The 6,000-nt window shown below is 63.6% G+C and overlaps 1 pseudogene; it reads right to left on the bottom strand.

Annotated features, from left to right (window-relative positions):
- Positions 1-872: 872 nt before the first annotated feature.
- Positions 873-6,000, bottom strand: part of LOC124973594 (probable RNA-binding protein 19) — a 141,339-nt pseudogene continuing 136,211 nt past the window's right edge.

Here is a 6,000-nt window from a genome sequence, read left to right as displayed (position 1 = left end):
TGAGGTTTACTCCCCGGCCCACTGACCAAGTCAGCAAGGTCAGCACCCACTGATGGAAGGACAACCATGGCTTGGTGCACCCAGGACTGCAGTCAAGGGGCCAGGACAGCTGCCGGGGCTCAGATGAGGCCGAGGCCTGACTTCTCGGCTCTGCGGCGTCTTGATCGCTGCTGGTGAGGGCGTGGCCCCGCTGGGGGGTGGCCCTTAGGCTGCTGGCCAGGAGCGAGGTCCATGGTGTTTCCACAGGTCCCCAGCTTGTGAGCAGAGCATGGCTGGCACTGTTGACATCTCGGCTTGGGGCCTGATCCTTCAGTAGTTGCTCTGAGGTGTCCCTGGAGGAGACCCGGGTTCCTGGTCCATGTGATGAGGACAGGTGGACAGAGTCCCCTGGACAGATGCAGGTGGGATCCTCACACAGCAGCCCTGGGGGAGGCAAGGGCAGAGGCTCCTACCTGCTTGGCACATGGCTGTCCCTTTCATGGGCTTCCACAGGTGCCAGGCAGTGAGGTGATGCGACCTCAGGGAGGCCAGGGACCTGGGCAGGGACCTCCCAGCCTGAGCTGGTGGGCAGGGTCCTGCCTGGACAGCCTGACTCCTGAGCATGGGCCTCGTCCAGCACTGCCTGCTCTGGGCAGGGTCAGGGTCCAGACTTCAGGCGACTGTAACCCCCAGGCAAGTCCCCCAGCCTCTGCACCCTGAAACCCTGACCCCCCTCTCAGCAGATGGGCCCCTGGGTGGCCTCAGGCTAGTGGGGTGGAGCAGCCGGTTGGGTCAACTGGGGGCAGATGGCCAGAGGGCTCTGTCCCCTCCACCCTGGACCTGTGGTGGCCCCACCCCAGCCAGGGCCCCAGCCATGTGCCTCTGGTGCCAGCTCACAGCTGAAGGGTCTGCTCCTCGCTGTCATGGTCACTGTCCTCCAGCTGCTCCAGGATCCCATCCAACACTGCAGACTGCTTCTTCTTCGGGGGCTCTGGAGCCCAGAGGGCGAGAGAGGAGGACAATGAGGGTGAGGAGAGGGGAGAGGATGAGGGGAGGGCACAGGGAGGAACAGAGAACCGGGAGGCAGGACGGGAGGATGAAGACATCCGGGGATGGGAGAGGGAAGGAGAGCAGGGCAGAGGAGAGGGCGGCATGAGGGCAGGGAACCACCCAGAGCCCCTCCTGCCTCCACATCTCCTCCCCTTCGTCCCTGCAGAGGAGGCCCTGGGTGAGCCTCCTCCTCCCCGCTGCAGCCAGCCAGAACAGAACCAGCAAGCAGAACCCAGACAAGCAGAACCCATTCCTGGGAGTGGAGGACAGACTCCCGTGGCGCAGTGAGTGGTGGGCACCCAGTCACAGCTCAGTGCAGGGCCCCAGGGAGGCGTGGAGGGGCGATGGGGAGTGGCTGGCGGGAGGGGATATCTGGGGTGGGCTCTGAGGAGCGCAGAGGAGTTCTCTGTGAGGAGAGAGGGAAGAGGGCAGGAGGGATGGAGGCAGGCGGCTGGGCCCCCACACGTCCCTCCTGGCACCACAGCCTGACTCCTCTCCACCCACAGCAGCTGTCACTGCCTGTGCAGGTGAGGGTGGGCCAGGTGGCAGGGTCTGAGGTCGGCCAGAAGGGAGCAGCGTGGATTTGACCTCAGGCCACGCTGAAGCCCACGTTATTGCCTGCAGTGGCGGGAGCAGGGGTTCAGGAGACAGGGCAGCGAGGCTGAGCGCTGGGCTGCCTCTCTGTCAGTCCTTCTGCTAGGCCAACCACTCACTGGTGGACAGTCCACTCAATTTAAGACTTCATTTGCACAGAGCAGGTCTCAAGAGCCTCACTCGATTCCTGCTCCTCCTCCTCTCCAGCCTTCCAGGTGCTGAGGCACCCAGGGTGGCAGCACAGCGCTGGGTCAAGGGGGACCTGCCTGAGCTGCATCCCCACTCACTGCCCCCAACTGATGGACACAGCATTGATCTGATTGAGCCCCATCACTTTCTCTCTGGGAACCCACCCTCCTGGGAGCCCCCTGGACACGTGCCCCAGGCACCTGTCACCTAAGAAGAGACTGCAGGTGCCCGGGGCACAGCCTGAGCTGGTCCAGGCTGTGGAGGGGGCCACCTGGAGGCCTGGTCCAGCTCCTGCCCACCCCACCCCCCACTGGCTCCCGGCCCAGCACCACCACCCAGTACCATGTGACACCTTTGTCCCCTGCAGCTCTGTGACCCCAGCCTCAGCACATGGCCTGGCACGCAGTGGGGCTCCTGACACCCCTGGGGGATGAGCAGGTGGGCCCCCAGTTCAAGGGCGCAGCTGAGCTGCCCACAGGGCAGGAGCGAAGGGCTGGGGCATGGGGCTGGTGGCTCTCCCAGAGCCCCTGGTGATCGCCAGCTTGCGAGGTGCACAATGGCCTCTGGAAATTGAATTCATGGGCAGGTAATAGGCACGAGTAAACAGAAGGCCAGCCACCAGGCTGGGGGCCTGCTGCCCATGCCTGTGGCCACAGGTCCGGACTGTCCTCCTGGACCAGGCCTGGCCCAGGTTCCCAGGAGTGGCTGCAGTCACTGCCTTTAGCTCCACAGGACTTTTTATTCTCTTTCAGGATGGCAGGGGACCATCCTCCTTTTGGGCCACTGGCTGGAGCTTCCCAACAGGTCAGACCTGAGCACTGCTCCCTTTCCCTGCAGGCCTTGTCCAGATGCCAAGGACTCTGGCCTCCACTCCCTTCTCCAAACCTCTGTGGGTGCCACCTCCCCTAGGAAGTCGAATCTGCTGGTTGGACACCAGGGCCTGGAGCAGTCCTGTCACCCTGTCAACACTGCCTCAGCTCCTGGGCCACCTGCCACTCCACTCAGGCCCTGCCTGGCTGTCCCTCCATCTGGGGAGCCACCCAGGGGCCATGGTGGTGAGGCTCCCCTGACCTCCCTACTTAAAGTCCACTTCTCCCTATGTCCCCCACTTCTGGTCTCTTCCTGTCCCTCCCCCACAGCACTCAGCTGGCCTGTTCCACTCTTGAACTTCGTCATCTGTCCACCTCATCTGCCCATTCAGTCCCCTGCTATGCTCCCGACACTGGGCAGTGGCATGGGGGCATGGCTGCGGGGTCAGAGGGAGGCCCGCAGTAGAGGAGACACAGTGCCACCAGTCTAGGGCCAGCACCCACGAGCAGCTGAGGGGTCTCCTTCCTGCAAGACCCTCCACACACCCCCACACCAAGCTCATGGACCAGCTGTGTGGCCTCAGGGAACAGCCTCCACCTCTCTGTGCCCCCCTGGTGGGGTGGCAAGGCTCAAGGGAGTGCAGACAGAGCTGGTGCAGAAGCGGGCTGTCGGTGGCTGGGCCACACGCCACCCCACCAGTGAGCCAGGCCGCGGGGCCCAGGCCCTCTCCTCCAGGAGGCAGCCAGCGCCAACATGCAGGATCCGCCATGCTACACAGGGCCACCTGCCGTCACTATTAAGACGAGAGGGCGCATGGTGACTGCCAGCTCCATGACCCAAGGGGTGGCCCTGGGTGAGTCACCTGCATGCCCCCCGCACCGGGCCTGAGCTCAAGGCCTTGGCCAGGCACCCCCAGAGGACTTGAGCCAGGCTGAGGGCCCCAAGGACACCCAGCACCCCAACAGCCCTGCTTCCAGGGGCAGCTGCGAACCCCACTTCCGACATCAAAGCCTCAGCAGGATTCCCCCACAGACACTGCAGAGCCAGGAAGGTGTCAGGTAAAGGAGGAGAGGACATCTGGAGACTGACCCTGGGAGGGAGCCTGGCAGTGGCGCAGCCTCCCCAGCCGTCCTGCCCACCCAACCTCCAGCCACCCGTCTGCATGTCTGGAGGTCCCTAATGATTTCAGATTTCAATCATTCCTTGACAGAGTGCCAGCCCGTGTCTCTCTTCCTCAGCTGGTGCAGCCACCCTGTGTGCAAGGCAGTGGTGGGGGCCAGGCCTGTCGGGGGAGAGGAGAGCACTTCATGGGTTTTGTTCAGGAGGCAGAACTTTGAGGAAAGGCAAGCTGGGGGGAGTGGTGACTGGCGGGGAGAAGGGGCTCTGCATGGAGCCCTGAGGAGAGGTGGCTGAGCAGCCAGGGGAGGGGAGGTCAGCTGGGCTCTGAGCAGAGGAGAGGGGCTAGGGCTCAGGGCTTGGGGTTTGGGTTCCAGGCTAACCTGGGATCCAGCCTTGCTGAGCCTGGCTGCGTGACCTTGGGCAAGTTGCTTCACCTCTCTGACCTCAGTTTCTGCAGTTATCAAGGACAATGAAATGTACAGTGCCCACCCCTCCACCTGGAGTGCTGGAGAACATGAGCCAGTGAAGCACTGTCACCAGAGGCCTGGCTGCTTGGGAGGCTGAGGCAGGAGGATGGCAAGACCATCTCAAAGGCCAAAGTGGCTGTGTGTGAGGGAAGCGCCCAGCCCACAGTGGGCACTCAGGATATCGCCCCTCACTCTGCCATTCCTGGACTCACAAGGGGAGGCCACTTCTCCCCCTCGGGGCCCCAGATGGATGCAGAGGTCATGATCACAGCCACCTTGAGGGTGGGAAGGGAGCTGGCCCTATCCTTGCATCCTCCTGCTTTCCTGGGATCACCTCTCTGGCTATCACCAGCATCAAGATGTGGCCAAATGGACAAGCCCGGCCTCAGGTGGGCCCTGGATAGGCACCCACACTAGTGACTGGGGGTCCAGAGGGGCGCTGCTGCACATGGCTGCACCCCTGCCCCTCCATGCCGGGTGCTTGCCAGGCAACGGGGACAGGAGGCCCTGAGAAGGGCCAGCTGTGAGCCCAGGCCCTGGGCAGGCTCCTCTGCAGCAGGCCCAGAGCCGGCTCAGCTTCAGCAGGCCAGGGGGACAGGGCAGGGCAGGCAGAGGTGAGGTAGGGAGGGTGGCAGGGCGTGGAAGGCCAGGCTCCAGGCTAGGACTCAGTGGCCTGCCATCCTGGCCCTTGGGGGCCACCCCTGGGGAAACGGGCACAGGCACACAGGTGTGGGTGCCCTGGGGCCAGGTGCCTGTGCTGGCCTGACCCCCACAATTGTGGTGCTCAGCCTGGTTCCTCCCTGGTTCCACCCTGCTGCCCCCAGGCAGGAGCCTGGGTGCCTCCCTGCATCTGCCCATGGGCTGCTTGTGGCAGGACCGCGAACTCATCTGTTCAAGGGGACAGTGCCTGCTCTGCTGGCCTTGCGGGGCTCTGGATGGTCCCAGCAGGTATTTAGTACTGAGCACTCACCAAGTCCCAGGCTCATGCTGGGGCCAGGGCTGGGAGCTGAAGCACTGCCTGGGGCATGGGAGCCAGACTGAGGGGCAGCTGGGCCCTGCATCCCCAGGGTCCCATCTTCTCTGCCCTACCTGGACAGCTCGTAGGTGGACAGGACCAGCAGCAGTGCTCCCCACAGAGGACTCCAGGACACCGATGGAAGGCCCCGAGGCCAGGGCAGCTCCAGGAGGGGCTGAGCAAATGCTAAATGTACCCAAGCAGGACCAAGGTGACCTTCGAGGCCTCCCAGGAGCTACTCAGTGCCCAGCAAAGGACCCAGCTGCCCCAATTAGGGCCAAGGGAGCAGAACAGGACTAGGACCCAGGCACCTGCAGGTTCTGGGGTGGCAGGCTGGGGACTTTCTTGAAGAGATCCCTGAGCTGGTGACACCAGCGTTCCACTTTTCAGACAAGGAGGCTGTGACCTAGTCTGTGGGTACGTCATGTGACTGCAGGCGCTCCACGTGGGGCCTTCTCCAGGTCCACAAAGCCAAGGCTCATGCTCAGCCACCTTTGCTATGGTGGAGGACACCACCTGGCTCCCTCAGGAAGCAGGGACTCCACACAAAGGTGCAGGCCAGGTCTCCAGGCTGCACCTTGCACTGGGTAGACAGAGCCAGACACCACTGCTGCCCGCATCTGCTCTCAAGGGTGGGCAACAGGGGTCACCAGGGCCATGGGCACTGCCGTGACTGACCCAGGAGTGAGGGGCTCTGGTACCCCAAGTTCAGCCTGGCCTGGTGAACTTGCTCTGGACATCTGGGAAGCATGGGGTCTAGGACACTGGTCTAGCCAC

This window comes from Sciurus carolinensis, unplaced genomic scaffold, assembly GCF_902686445.1.
Source record: "Sciurus carolinensis unplaced genomic scaffold, mSciCar1.2, whole genome shotgun sequence".
Lineage (NCBI taxonomy): Eukaryota > Metazoa > Chordata > Mammalia > Rodentia > Sciuridae > Sciurus > Sciurus carolinensis.
This window is presented reverse-complemented; position numbering and strand designations above follow the sequence as displayed.